Below are 25432 nucleotides of genomic sequence, written 5' to 3'. Positions count from 1 at the left end.
TTTGATTGGTTTGTTTTTATCTTAACTTTGTTTTAATTTTTTAGTCTCTTGAATGCATGTTGTATCCAGTTGCATACTTGCATATGAGATGGTATTTATAAAGCCTTTTGCATTTCATGATCTGGAGACTGAGATAAACTTTTTTGAAGAATACTGGGAAAAACCAGTAAGGGTTGCATAAGTGTTAACTGTTTTAAATCTGCAGTGATTATATGGTTGGATTCTTCCTTCATTTTCCACAACACCTCCAAAAGGATGTTTAATAAGTCCAAGTGCCAAGTTCTGTATTTTGGCCACAATAAGCCCCTGCACCTTTATAGGCTGGGGATGGTGTGGCTGTACAGTGTCCAGGGGGAAAGGGACCTGGGGGTACTGGTGACAGCAGCTGAACATGAGCCAGCAGTGTGCCCAGGTGGCCAAGAAGGCCAAGGACATCCTGGCCTGTATCAGGAATGGTGTGACCAGCAGGAGCAGGGAGGTCATTCTTCCCGTGTACTTGGCACTGGTCAGGCCACACCTTGAGTGCTGTGTCCAGTTCTGGGCCTCTCAGTTTAGGAAGGGCTTTGAGATGCTTAAGTGTGTCCAGGGGAGGCAATGAGGCTGGTGAGGGGCTTGGAACACAAACCCTGTGAGGGATGACTGAGGGAGCTGGGGGTGTTTAGCCTGGAGAAAAAGAGACTCAGAGGTGACCTTATCACTCTCTACAACTTCCTGAAAGGTGGCTGTAGCCAGGTGGGGGCTGGTCTCTTTCTCCAGGCAGCAACTGACAGAACGAGAGGACACAGTCTTAAGCCACACCAAGGGAAATACAGGCTGAATATTAGGAAAAAGTTTTTTACAGAAAGGGTGATGAAGTCTTGGAATGGTCTGCCTGGGGAACTGGAGGAGTCAGCATCCCTGATGTGTTTAAAGGAAGACTGGATGTGGCACTCAGTGCCATGATCTAGGTGAGGTGTTAGGGGTGGGTTGGACTTGATGAACTTGGAGGTATCTTCCAACCTAGACATTCTGTGAAAATGAGTATGGGATAGACAAAACTTGTATTGGAAAAAAGAGGTGAGCATGTGACAAAGAGAAAGTAGAACAGGAGGATGTGAGTGTCAGAAGGGAGAATAAAAAATAAGTTCCAGTCAAGTTGTATGTTCCATGTTTTTTTAATTATAGGTTCTGAAATGGAAGGTACGTTACAGTGTAGTGGATTATGTCATCTAGAAATGTGTATTCTGTTTCATCTGTTGAAGGCTGTTTTTTGGGGAGATGTTTTGTCCTCCTCTTGCTCCTCCAGGGGGGAGGGGGGAAGATGCCTCCTGATAATTGGCCCAACCATTAAATCCAGGTGGGGCAGTGTTTCTTATCTCTTTCACCACCCTTCCATCCTCCAGGGGGACATCTTCTGATAATGGGCCATTAGGGCCCACCAATGACATGACACATTCCATCATCCCATTGTGAGATGCTCCCCACAGCGGTGAGGGACCCAGCTGTTCCTAGCTAGATAAAAACTGGGACTGAAGGACACAAGGTATCTGTTTTTTTCCACTGGATTCCTGGAGGAAGACTGGACCCATCTCACCACCACTGGACTTTCTACAGAACCATCTCTACTCCACAGAACCACATCTGTTACTCCAGGAGGGCTTATCTGGACTGCTTCCAACACCCTGACCACCAGGGTGCCAGGTTGTATCCCTGACTCTGTCAGGGTTTTTTCCAGGATCCTTGTTTGCGTCCTTGCTTGTATTTTTTGTACTACTACATTTGTATTTTCCTTTTTATTTTCAATATTCCTAGTAAAGAACTGTTGCTCCTATTTCCCATATCTTTGCCTGAAAGCCCCTAATTGCAAAATTATAATAATTTGGAGGGAAGGGTGTTTACATTCTCCATTCCAAGGGAGGCTCTAGTTTTCCCTGGCAGACAACTGTCTTTCAAAACCAAGACATACAGCCATTCTTGAAACAAAGGTGACCAAGATTTTTGTTCATATAAATGTGTATGAATCTAATGTGAAAATTAGTTTGGTTGCATTTGTATGAGCCAGTATTTAAAATTACAATTTTAAGTTAATCTCTTTATTTCCCTATGAAATTGAATTAGTAGCATTCATGCAACTGATAGGTCAGGGTAGAGGTCTAAATCTGAAACAAAAGCTAGAGTTGGTTTTTCCCCTGTTTGGTTGTTTGCCACAGTCATTGGTTCTGCGTAGCAGGACTCCCGTGGAAGCTTGGAAGGACTGTATGAACTAGGATCTGTGGCTATACTAGTATTTGGTCAGTATTAAAAGCTGATTAGGAAAAAGGAAGTAGGGTCTGTAAAATATTTTTCCACGGTTTTAAGTGGAATTTTTTTTCTGTATTGTCTACTTTTACTCAATTTACAGAATTCAGATTTTTCTGTCTTTTGTGCAGGGATGGTTCTTTACTTGGACACTATTAGGAAGCTGCACTAACTAATCATGAATTAATCCCCAATATATCACTGGATGTGTACTGCCATAAAGGGGTTGCCATCAGGGATCCTTATATCTGGAACTTAGCCTGGGCCATATTTTTATAGCTGTCTTCGTGTGAATGAACTATTTGTAGGCCAGCACTCTGTGAACTTCATAGATAATGGGATGTTAGAGGTGAGCTCAGAGGGAGTGGTGCTGGCTTGGGGAATCAAGTGCACTGAGTGGGATGTGCAAGAGTGTGTTAGGTGAGATGGGGAGCTGCCTGTCTTGAGAAAGAAGCTTAGAGAATCCAGTGGTAGGTCACAGATGTTTGTGCCTGGGGATAGTCACCAGACTCTGAATTCAGCTCTGGATCTAGACTTGAACCAAACCAGTTTCATTTGAAAGGTCTTGGCTTTGAATCAGCTACACATCCCAGGAAGGACATGTTGTCTCTGATAGACAACCCTTCCAAAGAGGACTATGAATAATGTCTTCCGTTTGCTCCTTTTTTATTTTATGTATAGAGAAAGCTAGTTTGAAAACAAAGCTTTTTCAGTTTACTTGGCTTGTAGTTGTGGAAATACCTTCCTTGAAATATTTTACTCTTGAGAAAATTATGAATTTTCTAGTTAGTGTTTTCATGTGTTAGCTGCTACTGGTACAAGTTGTTTTGAAACGTGCAATTGTAACTGAAAATGAAAATTTCTTGAGAACAAAAGAAATCACTGTATTTTCTCACATATTTGCTTCTAAGAACTTGACTTAAATTTTACATGGCATACGTTATGTCTATAAGAAGGCATTCCCTTTATCAATCATAGCCACAGGTTTTATTTAACAAGCACAGTCTCAGAATGGCATGTTCAATTATGATTTAACTGTATGACAAACAAAATGCCTGAGGCAGATAGAGATAACAGCAAATGGGGACTGTATTCTAGCAAAGAGACACCAGCTCATTAAACAATCATGTTCATCCCTGGTATTCCAACCCTTTCTTTTCCTTCTTCCCTCAAAATTCTGGCACCACCAGATACTGGCAGTAGCATACTCCAGCAATTAAGAGGTGAAAGGATGTGAAGTCTCTATGTCTGATAAGTTCATTTAAGGTAAAAACATGTTATACCAGTACAACATTTCTTATTTATCACTGTGAGTATTTAATTCGTAGCAAATCTGTTTCCCGAAGTACAACAATGAAAAACCTCACTTTAAGTGCACTCATTTAAAGTGTAGCTATTCACTCTTCGAAAGTCCTTTTGTGTGTGTGTGTGTGTGTGTTTAATGAGGGAAGGTAGGAGGATGGGTAAAAGCTAGAATAAGCTTTAAAACTTAATCTTAAAGATGAAAAAAAAAAAAAAAGCTAGAGATCTAAATCTCTAGTATTTGGTACTGGTATTTGAGCCTTTGTTTGGCTTCATCTAGAGCAAGCAGGTAGATTTTATATTTTGCAAGGTACCTGGTTGCTTTATTTCTGATTTGTTTTGTAACCTCATTCTCCATTTATCTTAGTAATTTATTTCTGGCTAATTTTTTTAATAGCCTGTTAAGGTACCACGTCCACTTCTGTAATCCGTGTATGATTTATTGTTGTTCATTCTCTAGTGTAGTATCCAATTTAATTAAATGAGACTGCCTCTTTTCATTAGTTGTGGTTGCTATTTAATTCTTAATTTCACCATAACTCCTGGGTGTATGCTTCTAGGAATTTATTATTTATTTCTTCATGTCTTCAGTCTTGGTACAAGTTTGTAATGTTTATGCAAAGCGCTATTCTTGTAGGGAAATTTCTATTAAAATATCTTTTGAAGTTTTAATGGATTGGTGTTTTTGAAGATTGTGTGCTGGAAACTTTTAAAATAAAGCATCCTTTCAGGCTGTGAATGGATATTGCATGCCTTGGACTTTTTCTTGTGTCTCCAGGTATGTCTGAGGTAGAGCAAAGGTCAAATGTTAACCAACTCCTCAAGTTAAGTTTCAGATTAAGAAGACATGAATGTCAGGAAGTTTGCAGGATTGAGTTTGTGAGGCCAGTAATGTCAAAGTATTAGCTGAAAAAGTGATGAGAGGAAGAAGGGAATGTGGCAAGAGGGAGGGAGGTATTTGCTGATATATAAATATACTTCACCCAGGGCAGACAATGTATTAACCTATGATCTCAGAACTGGTGGTGTTGGGGATGAAAAAGTGTGTTTGTGTGTATTTTGCTTTTAAAGTAAAAAACAGTTTGGCCTAGTTGTGGAATGGTTGGTTTTGGGACAAAATTAGCAGTTGCTGCTGCTTGGATGTTTTTGGTTTGTTCTTACTTTTTGTCAAATATTTTAACACCTCTGAAAGTCTGTGGAAGTGTGATCATGGTTGTTTAGTTTTTTGTATTTTTTTCCTTTTTTAATTGGGAAGCTTTGCAAGAATGTGCTTATTTTCTGCTTAAATGCATTTGCTGCTTATAATTTAAATGAGTTCATAGATGAGTGCTTTTTACTTTCAAGACTGATCCTTTTCAAAAGATGGAGCTGTCCTTGAAAAGTGGATTTGTAGAAAGCCATTTATCTCCAGAAGGCTCTTTTCGTGGTTCAGAACATAATCCTGTCCTCTAAATATTTAATCTAGTAGTCAGAGTGTTTTATACACAGTTGGATTGAATTCCTTGATTTTTAAGGAATGCTGTACATGAAAATGATGATTGAGTAAGTTCTTGTTGAAATGTAAGTAGATACCTGCTGTTGTAATTAACTGACCCAGGACTTGAAGAACTTGCCAGGAATTCAGTCCATACAGTCATGTTACATTTAAGCTTGCTACTGAGTTGGAGCAGTTTTCTCATTGTGGGTGTGTCATGATTCGACAGCACCAAAACCTGGACAAAAGTTAACAAGAGGGAACAATTTCCACGCAACTGTTCTAAAGTGTTTGGAAAGAGAACCACACAGCTAAGTGAAGACTTGGGAATTTTCGTTTTAAGTTTTAGTGTCTTTTGCTACGAGATACTTAAATGGCTCTGTAATGAGGCACAAGGAATTGTTTTGGCTACTTACCCATTTCAGGCATTTGGCAGCTGCCTGTTTCATCCTGATAAAGTCCTTTGATTGTTGTCCCTTGACAGTAAATAGCAAGAGGAAAAGGTGTAAGCTTATACATTGCAAATCTCTGTGCCATAATGCTGGTAGCATACTATATGAGAAATGGGCGCATCACTTCCACATATTATTATCTAGTAAGAGGACTAAGTGTAGTTTGTTTTGAGAACTGATTAAAATTAAAATATACTCACGGGTGTCCTTTCTTTACTTGATCTTAATTTGAAGGCAGCCTTAATTTGCAAGTCAAACTTTATTGATTTTATTTTGTGCTGCTATGAATTGGTCAGAAAATTTCATCATTTTTTGTCTTTGGTTCCTAATTTTGCTCAAATATCAATTTCCAGCATGGTCTTTGTCAGTACAGCCACTGCTTACCAACAGTAGTTATTGACTGAAAGTTTACTTGTTTTCATCAAATAGCCCTTGGTGTTGAAGGGGGAAGGTTGGGGAATCCTCTTGAGAAGATGCTTTATAATGCAGTCAAAAGATACATCTGTGTATCCCTTAGCTTCTCACTGAGATCATGCAGCAATGCACAAGGAATAGGGTTTGCAGAGTCTCTGTGTGACAAACAAGCATATTGCCTCTTATCTTAGAGAAGATGAGCAGGGCTTTTGTGATTGGTTTTCCTCTGCAACTTTTAATCCCCTTTCTTCTGTTCCTTAAATCTGAGAAGGTTGCCACTCTCAGTAAAAATAAAGCTACAAATTCCATAACGAAAGGCCAAAAAAGAAGCAATCCAACTAACGTGCAGCAGAACAAAATGCAGTGTAAGTGAATGCACCAAGAGAAAGGAGCAGAAAATTTCTGATCTTGGCAAGTTTGATTTGATTTCAGTGAACTGTCAGATCACAAATCCATTGGAAGCTGACCTTTAGCGAGTTTGGTGCATTTGAGCACCTTTGCTCAATATATAGTCTTTATCATATAATGTGTGATATGAATTGTGGCTTTACTGTATATCTGTTTATGTAGCCAAGACAATAAGAGTTGGAACAGTGAAGCAGGAAAGGTACATTTGGATAGGGCAGCTCACTTTTTGGGCATGGGTAACTCTAGCAGATGTTACAGGAAGAAGTATTCTTCTATCCAGAAAAATGTGTGCATTTTAAACAGTCCATCTTTTTTCATTCCCCTAATGAATAATAGAGAATCAATTGGCTGTTTAAGAACGATAAGCTTTGGCTTTGCATATTTTAGGAGAGCTTTTCAAATGCATCTGATTACTTGTTTGTATGGACTTTTTTTTCCCCCCAAATTGCTTGCTTCTGTACATTTTTTAAGATGCCTCTTTGGATGCCTGAACGCTTCTTTATACTTGAGCTTCGAATTACAGAACATTTTGCCTGAATCATCTCAAAAAGGCAGTATGGATCTCACTGTTGCCCAAATGTAAAAAAAAAAAAAAAAAAGCCAAGTGACCCTGAGTTTTCCACTTTGGGGGGAAATGGGCAATAGGGCATGAAAGATTAATCAAGCAGCCCTTCTGGCTCTGTAAATACATAGAAATGTTGATTGGAGGAGGCCTTTGGAAGTCTCAGAGCAGTACTTTGAACAGCCCTGGAAAAGGTCAGCCTTGGTTTTGTCTTACTGAGGCTTGAAAACCCTTAAGGATGTGTCTCCAACTGTCTCTCTGAGTAACCTGTCCCAGTGTTGTGCTGCTGCTGTCTTACTGAAATACTGTTCCTAGTGTCCAGTTGATGCATTTTGTACCCTTTGCTTTATCTGCTGCTTCTGAGAGCAGCCTGGCTCCCATAATCTTTCTAACTAACTTTCAGACAGTTTGAGGTTGCTATTAAATTGCTCCTTGAGTTGTTCTTTAGCAGGCTGAACAGGCCCTTCTTCTTCATGTGCTCTTGCTTCAAAAACCCTCTCTAGTTTCTTTTCCTGCTGTTTACTTCATTTCCTGTTTTCAGAAATTGCACTGATTTTGTACATTAATAACTAAGTAAGAGTAAAGGGAGTATAAAGCATTGCTTATTATTTTTGTTGGTTTTCTTAGTCCTTGTTGTAAGTGAGCTGAAGCATATCTGAGCAACGTGTCTTTGTTGGCTCTCCTTGCTGGAGTTACTGGTCATCAGACACATATCAGAGAGAGTGTGTATTGTTTCTTTACCTATTTCTCAAGGTAACTTCCTCAGAAGCTAGTAAAAGTTCACATTTTTCTCAGATCCTTTTCTTTTGAGATGTTTCAGGGGCCTAGGCACCTTAATTCAACTGTCCTTTCAAAAAATGAAATAAATGTGGATCCACAAATGATATGCCCAATGCAGTAATTTAACGTAGGAAATCTTTTTTAGGTTGTTCCTCATTCTTTAAACGGAAGCATTTTAGTTGCAACCAGATATATTTCTAGTTACAAAAATACTCAGTGCTAATTTGGATAGATATGTATTCTTATATTTATAGTGTTTTAAAGAATTCTGGTATTGCTTACAAGAGCCTTCTAGGAGACTCATAATCTTGGTGAATTATGGAATGCGCATACAAATGTATCTGTTACCCACTTACAGATAGTTTAAATTTGAATGTGAAAACAGCATTTAATGTTTATTCTGACTAGTACAAAAATTTAATAACTTTTCAAATCGACCACAGTATCCTAATCATATGATAGTACTTGTTTTTATAAAAGCTATATGCCACCTTTGTGCTGATAAAAAAGTACTTACACCACTATTGTTAGAAGAATATATGTTATTGTTAAATTTTAAGATATATTTAGTGATAGAATGCCTAGCTTTTTTCTTTTTTTTTTTTTTTTCCAGGATGGTTTTGAAAGCTGAATGATACTACTGTTTGTGAATAACTTAGCTTAGTGTTTTCAAGAATGGTATTTTATTTCCTTGGTTTCCATTCAGAAAACCAAATTCTAAATTGTATGCCCAGTGAAATTTATTGGGTTTTTTGAAGCTTCCCTTAATGGGCAATATGAATCCTCAGATATGTACTTTCTGGTGATGAAGTTCTTCTTTGTTCCTAGGTTGAAAGGGAGTTTCATCCTTCGATTTTGATTTGACTCTTTAGTGTCATGCTGTTATTAAACTTGTATGTGAGCAATGCAAAAATAAACTCTCTTCTTGATTTATTGATCGGAATGCTGTGGAACAGCTGTTTTGTGAATAAAGTGCTTGATTTAGTTGTGGAGCCCAAATCTGAGCAAGTCTGAGGAAAGCTCAAAATAATTTTGTCATTTTAATACTAGTTCATGTTACGCTTTTATTTGTCTATAAAATGCTCCAGGGAACAAGAGCTGACTATTGAGGTGCTTAAAAAAGCCTTTTCGTTTGACCGTTTTTCAAGGGAATTTTTCAAGGCACATGGTCAAATTGTCTCTGTCTTCCAGTAGTGGGTAACTGTGATGTCCATAATCCAAAATTTACAGATGGGATAAAGCTCAATAATAATCATAATGTTAGAGTGGTCATAAAGTCCATTTGATTTTATCGCTGCTTCCTAAAGTGAGGCTAAATAGCATGTTCTTCCCCTCTTAACTCTTTTTCTTTCTTCATGACTTGTATGTGAGATATGTGGTTTAATTTCTTAAGTATTTTGCTATTAAACGAAAGGTCATGTGTGAATCCCCGGGAATCGGCTGTTTCCCAAGAATGTGACTCCTGAAAGATGGTCTGTTGGAACATGCTGCTTCTGCAGCCATGATGTGCTACATGTCAGAGTAAATTAGAGCACAGCCTGTTCATTCTCCTGCTCCATCACAGGAGTTGGGATTTTGAATACCCATTACTCCTTACTCTTTAGACTTCATCAATAGTTTTGGTCCATAAGTAAAGTTCTAGGTCACTGGCCCTTTCCACATTAGTGTTAGTGGACCCCTTTTTAAGTCTACTGGAATGAGAAGAATGAAGCTTTACTTCCCTTTTTGGGAACTCCTAATTTTTTTGCAAGTTGTACCGTTACTTCAATCTTCTGCATTGCTTTAAGGAATAAAAGAGTATCACTAATTTATTTACTATGAATAATTAGAATTTACAACACAAAGCAATGACATTTAAGCCTTAGCCTTTGAGGAAGCTAATTATCATGTATATGAAGATTCCCTAGAAGATGGGAACTGAATGCTGAGAAGCCTTCTTTTAATGAGGCTGGTTTGAATTTTTTTTTTTTTAAATATTAAGGCCTGTCTTTATTCTGATGCCCTTCTCATAAGCTGAACAGAAGAGTGAGATTCGAGTGAACAACTAGGAAATTATTTTAAGCAAGCATGTCTCAAATCATATTAAAAAAAATCAGGGCTTGAATTTCAAATTGAGATGTACAATTCTATTCTTTAATTGTTCTATTCTAATTGTCTTTTCAAATGTCAGTTTAAAAGCAGCAGCTTCAAATATTGTAGGATTTTGCAAAGTTACATTCCATAGTAGTTTTGAGAAGTACAAACAGGTTTAACTTGGTGTAGAAACTATATTTCAATCAGTATTTTTTTGCTTCCCCAAAACCCTCTCACGTTATCTTATTAAAACGGACTTTGCATGTTGATGGTTGTGGTTTTTCAAGGAAAAGGATCGGGAGGAGTGAGAATGTTCTCTTTTGTGTGTGTGTGTGTGTGTGTGTGTGTGTGTGTGTGACTGTATCCAAGTTACTATCCCTAACCCAGGTTTTGTTCTGCGGCAAACTCATTTAAATCCTCCTAGGAATGCACAGTATCCTTGCCAAAGGGTTTCACCAAGCAGTTGAATACTGTGTTTCAAAATAGGCATTCTTTACACTTTAATAATACACTTTACACATTCTTCTATTAAAATTTTTGTCTTTAAGAATACACTATTGAGGTGCTTGTACTTTGTGGCAAATAGAGGCGAATGTTTAGTCTGTGCTGTTGCATAAATTAAAAGTTCAGCATGGGGTAGCTTTGCCAGGAGTGTTGCTCACTGGAGGGTGAGCATATGAAGAAAACCACAAATCAAAGCACTGTAGAATCCTAATAAATAAAACAAAGGTTTGGCTTGACTAAAAAGAAAAACAAAAAATGACAGTTCTTGTATTTTTTAAGAGTTTTATTTATAAGTAATGTATCAGAGCCAGCGGAGTCAGATAAATCCTCAGTGTTTTCAACACTTGACTCCACACAGAGATAAACTTCTCAACCATTAGTTTTCAGATCTTTCCTCTGGAAGTGTACAGCAGCATCTCTTACTGAGAACTGTGACCACTGCAGATAGGGTTGGACCTGCCCTGCTTTCAGTAGAACCTGCATTTACCCTGCCAGGGAAGATCCTCAAGGGGACCAACTGCTCTAGACTTGGGGTTATGGTCAGTCATCAGCTGTGAGTATTAGGTTCTGTGCCTCTTGTGTGCCTATCTCACTGAAGGCAGAGGTACTAATAGTGTGCTGTTAGCCATGACAATGGGAAATAAAGGGGTTGTTTCAAATGGTAGGTTTGGATGCTTTAAATTAATGTTTTCAGTTCCAAGGTCCAGTAGCATGGCCATGGCCAGTGCTGCTTTCATTTGGAGGACTTTCATTTGACTTAAATTCTTTTCCTTGAACAATTACTCAGTCATAATGTAAGTCATGTTGTTGTGTCTTTCTGGTAAGATTGGTATTTCTATGCTCCATTGATAAGCACTTGCCCTTAGGAGCACATGCTGAAGAAATATTTCTGTTTTCTGCCCAGTGGAAACAAGTGTAAGTATTCACATTAAAAGGGCATTTTCTAAGGAGTTGGTTCATCTCCAGTAAGGATAAACATTTGAAAATTATCATGTCCAGATAACTTTCTCTCAAAACAGTTGTCCAAAGTAGTCTCTGGTCTAGTAATACTGATTTCTAGAACCTTGAAATGCTGGAGAAGTTTTCAGAGAATTTGAGTATAAAATTATGATTATAATTACAAAGAAATTCTAGGTTCTAAATCTAGATCAGCAGCTGTTACCTACATGGGAGTCAATTCCAAGTAAATTAGTGGGAGGAGATTTATTCACTTAATTTTCTTGACTAATGAACATGCAGTGTAATTTAGCAGATTTTTTTTTCTTAGTATTTTAACTGAGACCATCACAGAAGTCTGTTGTAGTTATCTTTAAAATATCTTGTGTTAGCAGGAAGGCAGAGGTTGTAAAAAAGTAACTTTGATTAAGCTAACAGGGAATGTAGATGTGACTAGTTTCTTCAGTACGTGTGATAGACTTACAGTAGTTGAAGTTGATATTCTGCTGCAGTCCAATTGGATAAGGCCAAGAAAGGGAAAAGTGTAATATAGGAACCCATATTCTGTGCTTAAAAAAAGAACTTATAGTTGAAGTGACATAAGAGCAGTTGTCCTCATTCAGGGGAAACACTCTAAGAAATATCCCAACATCCTTTTTTGGCAGGGATGAGTGGGGAATGTCTTTGAAAGCAAAGCAGGTGTGGAACACCTTTTTTTTTTTGACTGTTACCTTTTCAGATCCTGCTTAGGGGAATTCTTGATGTTGTACCTATGTGTTCTGATGAAGAGCCAGTGTGGCTGCAATCCCATAAGTTGTGAGAGCGGAATTGTCCTGCTGCTTATGCTTGTTTCTCCCAGTTTGCTGTGCACTGCAGGTGGCTTCTGTGGGATGTATGCATGAAGGTGAGGATAAATGTGTTTCTTGGTGTGGTTTGTTATCCTTATTTGTTGTTTCTGTTGCCACTGCAAACTCTTCCTGTGAAGAGTTTACTGTTAAAAACTCCTAGAAAAATAAGGCTGCAGGGAGCTTTGAAGACCTGTCTAGTTTGTCATCTTATCCCAACAGCATCTTACATCTGTATTCCTGATATTTATCTTCCATTGATGTGTACTTTAAAATCTCCAGTGATGAAGATGGCTTTTCTAGGCAGGACTGTTCTATGCCTCTTTCTTGGCTGTGGCTTTTTGTATGTTGTTGGAGTTTTTTTTCTGTAATGTACTTGTTCTTCAACCAAAATCTTACTAGGTTTGAATGAAATGCGTAATGTGAATCAGTCTGTATCCATATTTGCACAGGTGTGTTTTTGTTTTCACTAACCCAGTTGGTTGTTTACAGTGTGAGCTGAGATTTGGGAGAAAACCTTACTTAAAGCATTCTGTATCAGTAGTGAATGACTGTGAAAGCCTTTGTGGGTGCTTGGTATGAGAATGCATAGATATACCTGTGAAGTGTCTCCCTCTCTCTGGGAGCCCCGTCTCCATTTTAGCCTCGGCTAGCTAGAGAAGGCAACCACGCCAGAGTTTTCCCTTCAGGGCCTTAAAGATCCCAGAGGCTGCTGGAACCTTTTCCTTTAGAGAAAGCAGGCATCCGTTGATGGCAAAAGGAAAGAGTCTGCCCTTGGTCCGGGGGAATCACGGCTTTATTCTGGGGTCCTGCCCCCACAGGGTCCAGAGCTCAGTCCAGTCCCTGTCCCCATGCTGGTCCCAAGAGTGAGAGAAAGCTTCCCACGTCATCCCAGGGCTTTTACCCAGGGGGAAGGGGCTAGAGGCAGGGACAAGCTACTACCCTATCAGGGACAAGGTGGGAGTAGAACAGAGTTGGGTTACATTCCAGTGTGGGAGAATTGGAGGGGAAAAGGAGCAGGGACAAACCTCGTGATACATTTTCCAAGGGAACAGGGTGGTACAGAAGAAACCATTACAAAATCCAGTATAAAAATGAAATACAATATAAACCCAAATAATACACAATGACAACATACCTGTGTCTTGCTTCCTTCTCCACAGTTTAGAAACAGTCTTCAAACACTAACCATAAATAGAAAAAGATATACAGAAGAGAGTTAGAGCCTTTCATTATCCTAACTTCATTTAATAAGATACTGCATTTTGTAGAAATAAAGATGGCCAGAAAAATTCTAGGCTCCACTTATATTCCAGGCATAAACTACTGCACCTAAATTATTATTATTATTTTTTTTTATGTTTACAATCTATGTCATAAGTACAGTTAAAAAAGGGCCATAGAAGTGTGTATGTGTACAAAGCTCTACTTATAAAAAGGAATTCCCTGTTAAAAAATGTGGAAATTTTTTCTTAAAGCAGAAATAAGAGAATACTAAAATCCTAACAGCGTAGGGCATAGTGCAGTACCTGTGTTGTGATCCTTTGTGGTCTTGTTTTAATGGATATTTTTTCCTAAAATGACTTGCATATGTTAGCAGGATAAGTCATTAATGTGAGGTATGCTATGTATACAATGTATGTGTATATTAATGTGGTTTTGTATATTGTACCAGGACACAGGATAATTCGTTACAAATTTCACATGGAGTTAGGCCAGGTCCTTGTACTGTTGGTTGTGTTTGTGCATGTATTGTAATAATAGGGCAAGTGGCAGGTCTGAAGATTAACATTTTTGGGATTAATTGCATTCATTTATGGTGGGATCAGTTCCTGTACAGGTAAACATGCCAAGACAGGAGGATGGGCGGTGCAGGCATCAGGATGAACTGAAGATGAGGCTGGGCTGTTTGACCAGACTGTAGGTATTTCTCTCATTTCATGCTGTTTGTGTTGGACAAGGCAGCTTAAGTCCAGCTTGTTCTTGTCACTCCATTCTGCGCTTTTATATTTGTGTTGCATTTTTCTTTCAGTTGCAATGGCCCTGCTGCATGTGGAACCAAGAAGAACATCTGAGAAGGAGCATGTTAATCTAGTCTTTCACTCTTGATGGGCTTTTTACCTAGGGAATGTTAACACAGGGCTGTGGTGTGATGTGGCATGGTGATGAAACTTCCAGTGGCTGGATGGATGAGCTCTGCAGCTCTGTAGTAGTCCTTTTTCAACTAATAGTAATAGCAGCTGAGCAGGTTACAAGGGGGAAGCTCTTCTGTAGCACATACAACCTGAAGGTCTGAGAGGTCACCTGGGCCTTGTGTTGGAGCTCTGAAGTCTGAATCAGTAGTTTGTTTCCCTCTAAAAATAAGTGGTGTTTAGTATTATCAGAGACACTATTTATATCCCAAAATAGTTAATAATGTTAAATGTTAGGATGTGCTTTTAGATGAATTCCTGTTGAACCCCTATTTCTCTGGTTTGAATTGCTGAGGTTTTAATTTTGTGAGACTTTATCCTTTTCCATGTTCAGACTTTCCATGTTCAGCTTTAGATCCTTGCTTTTACCTGACTTGCCTGTGCTGGTCCTGGCACCCGTTTGATCCTGTAGTTAGCTAAACCAAGGTGTACAAAATACTGTTCACTTTTCTTAGAGGTACCTTTCTGCTCGGAAATGACCCTGACACAATCTGCCAGCGTCAGTGAAGGGGATGCAGAGGACTGATGGATGCCCTTGTGCAGGAGCAGAAAAGAAGCAGAGTTGGACTATAGCTAAATGGACACTTGCTTATTCTAGCTGTTGTGGAACCTCAGCCCTTATCCATTGTTAAATTTCTTAGGAATCTTGGGGGAGGGAGCACTCTTGTTTTCTTGGCTGGAAAAAGCAGTTGCAGGGGGATATGAAAATAAAAAATAGGAAGTGAAAATAAAATCAAAGCGGTGCAGAGTTATTTCAGTGTCGAAATAAAGTTTGTCTCAACTTTAGGGTAAAGGTTCAGTTCTGATTGTATCTAGAGTAGTTTCCTTGCTTTAAGTTGTCTAGTGCCCTCATACTGTTAGTCATAGATATCCGAAGAAACTTTGTGTTTCTACATTATTTTAATGTTGTTTGTGGGAATTTAGGATTCCTTGCTCTTCCAGATCTACAGCCAAGAATGATGTGGCAGGGAAGGGAAAGAGTTTTAAATATTTACTGAACAGAAAGCTGTATATATAAAGCCTTCTGTTAGTTTTTGTTTCGTTTAGTGCAGGTGCTAAAAGGTTAATGGCTACCCTGTCACATCTATTGTATCAAGAGATTCTTTTCTAACCTAAAGCAATGTTAATTTCCATTTAAGGAAGAATGTCTGCAGGAGCCAGTGGTATTTACTAACTGCGCCTGTAAAAACATTCCTTTTCACCCTCAGATGCTCACTCAGCCTTCTGTTTTCCAAGCAACGTTATTACAGGCTTTAGCTTGTAGTCTCAGAAATTAAAAGCATGTTTTAATAATGTGAACAGCAGAATCCTCATTCCTGACTCTTCCTCACATACTTCTTTTGTTGCTTTCCTCTGGTTTGGGTTGGACTGTAAGTGTAGCCGTGGCTGGGGCGTATTTATTTTGTTGTTTTTGCGTGTGTGTGTCCTCCTGTTAATAACGTGAAGATCCCTACTGGAGCATCAATTTATATTTGAAAGGGTTTTTTTTGTCATTAAGATTCTTTAAATCAAGGGGAAAAAGTCTGGTGTTAACTGTCATTTGGCTGTGATAGGTAATTATATGAGACAAATTGAATGGAATCCCATTTCCAGTGTTGTCATCTCATGTGAATTCCTCTCCTTGTCCTCTTTGGTCAGAGTAACAGGCTTGTCGGGTTGGACACAGCAATGGCTCAGGGCTGCGCTATGGTAACAGAAGGAATGCTTCTACCCTGTGGTACCTACAGGATGCATGTAATTGTTTACCTTTCTTTCACTGAGGAATGGTAAAGCTTGAATTACCTTGTGTTTACCACAGTTCGGTCTACAGAAAACAACGCGTGTGAGCAGTTACCATGGCAGACATGCATGTTAATTTTGCATGTCTAACCTTAACCTCACGCTTTCATGACACTCAGTAGAAGTGGGGGAAGGGGTGTAGCCTTTCTGTTCTGTGCCTCAGCAAGGGAGACCCTTGCCAGTGCCTTGGGTCTGGAGCTGTTGTCTATGTCTAGATGGGGTAACATACAAGTAATTGCTGAAGACCCAAGGTTTACACTATATTGTATGCAAGTAACTCTATAGCTAAAAAAACCCCCAAAGCTTCGTCAGTCACTCAACAATTAAAATAACAGTAATGGAAAATTTCTTTTTTTTTGTATAAATACTGCACCTGTGAATATAAAGTTTTATTTATCCAGCATTTTCTGTGCTTTATTTATTCATGTTTTGTTCTGGTTTGTTTTCTTGTAGAAGTAGCATTGCTCTCTCATGGAATGAGTTACAGTAATGTAAGGTTCCAGTGAGTGAAGTTGTTTTGAACCAGCTCTGTGACGTGACTCATTCCTCCCATTATGCTCCTATACTAGGATTTCCTCACACCTGGATGGATTTGGTTTTGTGTCTATGCGTGTTATTCCCTGTTCTGAGGTCATCACATTCAAGTGCTACTTTCGTACTAAGGTACTTGAACTTGCTGGTACTGTTTAATGTGCACATGAAATACTCTTTAGTGGCAAAGCCTTGTCTATTTGCATGTTCCCAGCCTGAAGTCCTAGTTTTTCTTACCTACTGGAAGTGGAGTGTGCCCAGCTCTGTCTTAGACCTGGTAATCAAAATATGAAAATTTTGGATACATTTTGCAGGGAAAATTAGGCAGCCCTAATTTTGTCTGACAGTGACAGAAAGACCACAAAAAATAAGTAACGTGTAGTTTTGCTTCTCAGACCAGATGAAACATATGTGTCCTTTGCTCGCTTTCTTATTTTTGCTGCTCTAATATCTGTTTACTTGAGTAACTCCCTCTCACCAGGCATCAGCTACATGTTCTTTCTGTGAGCTTTTCCCACAGCTCTTTCTGACTCCCACGCTTTCTCCTCCTCACTCCCAAGTCAGTACCATAGTTCCCTTAGTTCCTCACAGAGCTTTTGAATGGGAAGAGTCAAACACCTGCTGAACCGGCTCAGGGCTGTACACAGTGCTGACTGCTTAGGTGGAAGGGTAACTGCCTGTTTTGTCTGGTCCTTGAATTACTGTGGAAACTCATCTGCATATTTCACTTGTAGCAAACTTGAATTAACCCCTCACAGCTGTGCAATTTTCATGTCTTAAAGAATCTATTACTAAACATTAATTACTGTCTGAAACACAACATGCACACACCTGCCAGCACTAGTGACTTTAAAAAGATACCGGTACAAAAGAGCTTTGACTTCTGAGCCCATAAGAAGCAAGGATGCAAGTGGAGGTAACAGGAGACACTTAGGCTGTTAGCATGTGAGATTGCACTATGAGCACCTGGGCTGGATTTCCATCAAGATCCTTGGACATTGATGTATTTATTAAAAAAGTGCAGAGATGCACTTTTTGGAGTTCACTCCAAATACAGAGCTAAAGAGGGATTTTGGAAGTCTAGGTTGGGAAACAGCTTCACAGAATTGTCACTAGGACTCATTTGTAGGTATAAGGTATTCTCCCAAGAAACAGTTAAAATATTGACTTCAGCAACAACTTTGAACTTTTTTGATCTTACCTGGTTATATCTGTCCTAGGTATACAGTGCTTTTTCTGTCTGCACAGTTTCAGTCAGTGCTGTCTATTCCTGACAGCAGTGCTGAGTCCATCGAAAGTGCTTGTTTATTGCCTTGGAAATTAAATTCAAACATAATTTTTTTCAATCCAGGTAAATGCCTCTCCTATTTGAAGTGCTTTTTCAGTACTACTTTTCCCTTTCTGCCCCTTGACTAAATGTAGATGCCATCTCTGTCTGGTTAGTACACTTACTTGTATTAGGACTCAAAACAAGCATCTGGGAGAGCAGAAAATCTGATTGATATCTTTATCAGTTTTTCTGTAGTTTGAGAAGATCTCACTCCTAAATGACAAGTGTAGTACAACTCTCAAAAAAGTATTGTGCCAAATTTTTCTTTTTCCCTTTAGGATCTGTTCTGAGTCTGTTGTCCTGTCTTGCCTGTGCTTAGCTGGTTTTCATCAGCCATTTTGCCTTTGTTTAGTTTGACCAATCCCACACCCGCTGTATGTAAACATTGAATGAGATTCAGTGAGTAGAATAAGAAAAATGACAACTAGCCTATTAGGCAAGAGAGCAGAATACTATGAAGGCACTGCATTAAAAAAGAAAAAAAAATTAAATGGAACTTGATATTCAGACATTATAAATGGCTACAAACTGCATGCTTTAGGGGGCAGGATAGTTAGAAATACAGTTCTACTGAGTAACCTGTTTGGTCTCCTGTTAGAACATTCTTCAAGTACTGATCTCATCTTTATTTCTCTTCAGAAGCACCACAGGCGTACTGGGGGAGGTAACATTCTTCTGTGTTATACGGTCACATTAAGAGGAATAATTCTGTTTTGAAAATAGCATGCTAATCTTCACCAAGATTTTTTTCTCTCCCTGTTTCTGTGGCTTTAAAGAGAAGGGTGCTCAATCTGTATGGTCTTTTGCTACATGACAATGCATCTCTCTTATTTGGAACACTTTTCTGTTTGCTAACTTTTGTCAGGAATACATGGCAGTGAAAGTCAAAGTGATGGTGGTTACAGACATTTTTACTCCATTATCTGTTGTTTCAGTGGCTTTTGTTCAGCTGTTGATAACATTCCCTCTAATACCAACATCTCCTAAAATCTTACCTAATGCAGGAGCAAGTTTAATAGAAAAAATAGCATAGGTGGGCATCGAGTGTGTAAATGATCACTTGTTTTCTATACATCCAGGAAGAATTCTCTTTTCTGCTCTTGCAGTCTGTGATTGTTGTTTCCTTAACACCAGTGGCATGACGCAAACTGATAAATATTTCTTCTATGAACAGTGCAAATATTTTTAACAGATCTTTCTTTTTCCCCTGGCAGAACCAGGCAAACTTTGTTCCACCGAATTTCTTCTGCTAAACCACTGTTTTGCCATGTTTGTTTTAGATAGGATGCATCATTTCAGAATGTTAATTAGGAGGTTAATGAGATGACTCCACTTCTGTGTGTGTTTTTTGTGACCATTTCTGTAACTTTTAGATTCATACGTTCAACACTATTAGTGATTTCTGTGTAGAGAATGTAGTTTTTATTGACTTTATACCAGATCTCCACCGTCAGCAGCGGAAGGAAGACATGTTGCTATCAAAATAGAATAAGGAGCAGTGTGCAAAATTTGAATGATGTTTATTGTCACTCTTAGTACATGGGGATGTGCTATATAAGGACCCCAGAGTTCTAAAAGTCAGATCATACCAACAACATTATGAGGATTTGGCTTCTTTTTTCTTAGACCCTGTATTTAATTTTGATTTACATTTTCTTTTTAAGAGCATGGGATTGGGATTTCTTCTGGGTGAGTCACAATTCTATTTACATAATAACTTCCCTGTGGAACAGGTGTAAGCAGTTGGATGTCATTGCGTAAGGATCTTCAGTCATTGTTGCTGCTTGATACTTCTGTTCTTAGGTGTTGATCAGTCAGAAGGGCTCTAAAATGCCAACAGTGAATTCAGCCTCAAATAGTTTGGTGCTCAATTCTAATAGTTTGCCAATCCATAATTTTTATTATGTCTCTCCCTTTTATAGAAATACTTTAGTAATGCTAGATAGCTTGTGTTTTGCAAGACAAGTTTTCTTGTATCCCTGGAATTTTACTCTGTGACTTTAATATCATGTACTAAGTAGTTAAATTAAGCATATCCACCAATCATTCTTGACAAGCCTTGTGATAAAGGATTTTTTGGCAATTAGTTTAAGTTAAACATTTGACTTTTGAACTCATTTTTTTGGTATGTTTTAAAACACTGGTGACCGAACAGTGTATTTTGATGAATAACAATCTGCAAACATTGCTGCTTTTTGTTATTATAATGAGGGATAATTGACATTCTGGTGTTGATGCAGTTGATGTTTTACACAAAGCTTTAAAAGAATTCAGATTACTTTGTTATTTTGCTCTTAATACAGACAAATATGCTGGTTTTTTTTTCCAGAAACATTTCTAAGAGGATTTTGAGACTTTAAATTGTATTTGCTCTGGAATATAATTGAACGTACAAAGTAGGTACTTATAAATTCTTATTACGGATGAGAAAAGGATAGAGTTCAAAAAAAATGTAAATGTGACTTATAATCAGGAATGCTGTGAATTTTGTAGAGCAAGATGTGCATTTCACCGATGTCGATGTGATGCTCCTCTTTTAGGATTGCTTTGTTGGCAGCATGGTCTGGGATGAGAGGTCTGTGGCTGCAGTCAGCTGTGCTCTGGCCCACCTGCTGGGCACTGACCCATTGTTGTCCTAGGGTCTCTTTTGATCTCAGATACCAAAGATTCCTGCCTTTACTACTCTTCTATGTTAAAAATCCATGGTTGTGATTATACTAATGGTTGATATTGGCCTGCTCCAGTTAGAGCTGTAGACTTTCAGAAGTGCACAAAAATCATGTGGGTAAGGTGTTGGAGTTCAGTATCCTTTTCTGGACTCTCTTAAAAGTCTTAAAAAAAAAAAAATCTTTAGCTGGGTAATTGATAAAACTGTTTGTAGGTTTTAGATGGTTCATAGGAATAACATTATCTCTTTTCACCTCTATAGGAATGGTTTTCAACTTGTAACGAAAAGCCCTTCAGCAAGTGAAATGTGATGCAGGACTTGCAGAGTGAAAAAGATGCAGTTTTTCCAATTATGCTGTTATTCCAATAAAAAGATTTTATTTCTCGAAACCTGTTTTGCTTAAATATTTTGGGTGCTGTCTGGACAGTGTAATAAATGTGTGTTTACAAATATAGTTAAAATTAGTGTTTCGGAAGGGAGAAGTTATGTAATCTTAAATCATAGAGGTTTGGGATTTTTGTGTGGTTTTGATGGGAGGTGCTGACAGAACGATTTGATACTATGCAAAAGAGGTAGCAAGACGGCATTTAGCTGATATCAAAGTTGTGCGTGGTAAAGCAAGGAAGCATTTGGTTCTCAGTGTTGCAGTAAGAAGAGTGATTATAGAGAAATCATGTAAAATAGTTGTCTTTTATTTGCAGTAATTTTCTAGGTTTTTCTGAATGGTCAGCCAAGGGAAAGATAATGTTGAATCCCAAAATTCATGTTTCAGTAGTTAATTACCTGGATAAGTTTTTTTCAGAGTTAAAAGCAATTCTTATATATTGTCTTTTATTTCTACTGTGGAAGCTTGTCGAAAGTACTTATATTTAATAGAAACCTTTGTAGTTTTACAATGTCTTGAGATGAAGTTGATAGTGCACTTCAAACTTTTTCTCAGCATGGGAAATACCCTTATGGTAAAATCGATTTTTTTGAAATTGCCTTTTTAAATTGTTCGTAATGGGAAGATGCATTGATTAGTTTCCTCTCCTATGTTACTTCCATGGTTAAGCTAAGAAAGCCCATCAGGATAACCAATGGTGCTTGTAATGCAGTTTGTTTATTGCCCAACATGAAGCTGAACATGGGATTTTATTTAGAGTGCATATCTGCTTGCACATCTTGCTGTACAGGTTTGATATGGTAGTATCTCAAGTGTTCATCATTTTCAAAAAGCTGATGTAGCACAACCATTCCTGGAGTTCTGTGAAATAAATAGTTTGAATGGGCTTGTATCTGGTCCAGGCAAAATCAGTTGAGCAAATTAAAACTGCTGAAACTAACCTGCCTGAGCTTTCATGAAATGAAGTGGGAAGCCCTCAGTTTTGTGCTTGGCCAGCAGAGCTCCAAGGCAGAAGCAGGTTGGTGCAGGAAGGGAGATGGAAATGGGGACATTTTGACCCAGCACGGTTTCTTGTGGCGAGAGCAGCTTCTGCATGCTCATAAATTGGTCTGCACAGGATAGGAATATTGCTTCTTCCCAGGGAAAAGACAGCCCTTCCCCAACTTTTGCTTGTTCTTAGCAATGCACAAATATTTATAGGAAGCACACCAGTGAATCATTAGAAGTGTTCTTCATACAGTGTCTCCTTGAACTGGAGGTGGTGGTGTGCTGGAATGTGGGGATATCTTTGTGGCATTTTTTTTCTCAGTCTGATTCTTTTTGAAAGCATCTTACTCCGCTTGTATTTTCCATACTAAAGGTTTACAGAAAAATGTTTATACTACAGCTTCAAACATTTACTGAAATCCTAGAAAACCTAAAGAATTTCTGTGGATTCCTTATATTAAGATCAGATGTGGGAATGTCACATTGAATATCTGCTATACAAAACTCAGATGATTTTAATGACAAGTAAGATTCTGAAATGGTATGTGACTAGTGGCAAAATAAAAAAGAGCAGAGGAAAGGGAATGGACAAAGGGAATTATATAATGGGTCAGAATTACACCTCGGTGGGTTACAAGTCTATTTCTCTGCTGTGCTGATGGAGAAAGTAATTGCTGTACTTACATCTTTTTCAATTATGTGAAACTAGTTTTTACAGCAAAGGGCAGTATTTGAGAGAGCCTGCAACGTGAGCAACTCAGTAATCCAGCTGACTGAAAGGTCTTGTGGGCTGAGGCAGTTTCAGCTACAGGGTAGTTTGAAAAAAAACCCCAGTTTTTAAAAGTGTCTAACAACACTTTGAACATTTTTAGTTTTTTCAATAATAATGTATCAACCCTCACCCAAAAACTGTAATGTGGTTTTATTGATTTTTATTACTCTAAAAGTTAGCTAAGAACATAAATGGCAATAATGCTAGCAATCAATAACTGAAGATGAAGTGCGTAAGCAGGACATTTTTAATAAGAAAAGCTTATTTCATCATGAGTCAAAATAAGTGGATTTCCTTTTTAAGGCTAATGGTTATTGAAGTAAAACTTAATAACTTACTAAAAGGCAGTAAAAGGTTTTAAATTATGTAGTTGTTACTGTGTTGGGTTTTGCCCAGCCTGCATATTGTAAACATTGTGTAAATTGGTATGTCTGCATGTTTGGAAGTGGGAGCATAACTTTTGTGGTTGGGAAACCACAGCCTCTGACAGTGACCAGGAATCTGCTTTAGGGCAGGAAGGCATTGGCAGCCCTGGCCAAATGTGCCATGTTAGTCATGTATGGTGACTGTCAACCTTTCCTTGTGACTCTTCTTCCTCATCTCTTACGAGTAATAAAAACCTGGTGCCTCTGTGGTTCTAACCACTCAAACTTATGTTGGCGTCGGCTGGCATGGCACCTGCTGCGTGAAGGGAACTGCAGTGGGGAGCAAGCCCCCATAGTCTTTCAAACAGAGGTTATGTGCTCTGAATTAGATTTACATAAAGTCTTCAACCAGCTGTTTCATGCTTGGGAAGAAGGCCTTTAACCTTGGAAGTATGGATTATTTGGGGTGGTTGAGTACATTTTGATGGTACTGATTTGCAGAGTTTGGTGATTTTGGACCTTCCTGAGAAGAAAGAAAAGACTGGGAATGGACATTGCTGACAAATCCTAACTGAAAATGTTTTGTTTAAAATTATGCGGCTAGAACCTTCATACTAGATTTTGTTCCTGTTCAAATTGCTAAAAGAATAGCTAGTAGCCAGGTGTTCCTATATTAAAAGAGAGAAGAACATTCTTCATTACAGATGTAATTGTATTCAGAGAAAAATATTTCTATGGAATGCCCATTGTCTTTGGAAAGCTTATGAGAAGCATATATCTGAAGGAGAGAATGTGTGAAGAAAGGTACACTTATCTGCTTAGTCACTACTAAGACTTTTTCCTCCAATATTGATGTTTGAGCTTAATTTTTCTCCTTAAAGAATGTTTTTCCTTGAGAATGCAAAGTTGTTTCCATTCTCTGTCAAGACGGCTTGGGGATCAGAAGACCAATCTGAAAATGTTTCTGTCTTTCTAACACAGTATCATTCTTCATCATTCATTTGCATGACACTCGTTAAAATTTACATGATATCTTCTTTGTGCCTCATAGTTTTTTCTGAACAAGGCTGGCTTTGTAAGAGGTAAAGATCATTCAATTTCTTATTGCAATAGGGCCTTATTATTTCCTATTGTGTCACTTCATAATGGCTTAATATACTAAAATGGGATAAATTACCACGTAAGTTCATGTTATCAAAATTTTTTAGTTTTACAGTTTATAAAAGGTAGAGGATGTTGATTTAAAGATCATTTTCTAGAATGTGCCATGGCAGTGTTTTTTAAATGCTTTGTTACAAATGGGCCCAAAAGAATTACATTAAATATTTGTATTTATTTTATTAGAAAAGTCTCATTGAAAGTGTCTTTGAAAGTGCAATGATTTAGCCATAGTAACCTTCTAAGTGTGCCTTTCTTAGTGATAGGGGCAGGTCTGCATCAGTTGCATTGAATGGTTGGTTAGAAGCAGACCGGTGAAATTGCATTAGCGTTGCTGTCATGAGCGCTGCTGTGGAGAGTTTAAATGGCTTTTATTCAGCTTCACTTGTGGAAACACATCCCTTTCTGATTTGCCAGTTTTCTAGCACTTGTATCACCATAGTGTTTGCTTTGGAGGAGCTGGAGTTAGTTTTTGATACACTAGTGCTACTTTCAGCTAGCAAATAACACTGGTTTTATTTTTAAAGACACTGTGTTCCAGCATTCTCTCTCGTTATATACTTTTGACTACTTTAGTGTCCTTTGTGTAAGATGATGACAGAGTTTGTCAGTATCTCAGCTGCAGAATACTGATTTTCTTTTTTAATGCATTAGGAATTTCAACTGAAATAATTTGACATTTATTTTTGTTCTCTGCTAGTCCTGTTCTCTGTTTCTCAAGGTACTGTACATTCATCTAGAAGCTTTTTCTGATGTCTTAAACTGATTATTTCCCTGTGTTTCTGTAACAAGGTTTTACATATCTTCTTGTTCTAATGTAGAGTGCTGGCAAAGAGCTTGTGATGTCATGGTCAGGTTTTTTTTTTTTTTTTTTTTTTTTTTTAAGCTTTGTCTGCTTCAAGTTGGTCTTCTAACCATAAGATTGTGTTTCTTTTTATAAATATGTGTATATTAAATCAGTAGACTGATCTAGATGCAGCTGACTTAACCCAAAGCTGGTTGAGACCTCGCATTTCTACCTGGCCTTAACGTGGCTTTGAGCTAGAGCAGAGGCAGTAATAGGGATTATTTACTTTTTGTTTACTTGCGTACTTAGTTTTCCTTTCTCTGGCCTGACAGCAGTCAGTGCTTTAGAAACTTAATCCTCCCAAAGCAATTATTTCAGCAAATCTAGTATGAAATGTTTGTGTTGAAGAGTCAAATTGTTACATATAAGTGTAAACTGTGGGTAATTAATG

General features: G+C 38.2%; 1 protein-coding gene across 1 annotated transcript in view; it reads left to right on the top strand.

Moving 5' to 3' along the window:
- PAWR (pro-apoptotic WT1 regulator) overlaps nt 1-25432 on the top strand; it is a 75065-nt gene that overhangs the window by 13454 nt on the left and 36179 nt on the right.

The sequence above is a fragment of the Hirundo rustica genome, chromosome 4 (genome assembly GCF_015227805.2).
Source record: "Hirundo rustica isolate bHirRus1 chromosome 4, bHirRus1.pri.v3, whole genome shotgun sequence".
Lineage (NCBI taxonomy): Eukaryota > Metazoa > Chordata > Aves > Passeriformes > Hirundinidae > Hirundo > Hirundo rustica.
Note: the sequence above shows the minus strand (reverse complement) of the source record. Positions and strands in the feature narration are given on the sequence as shown.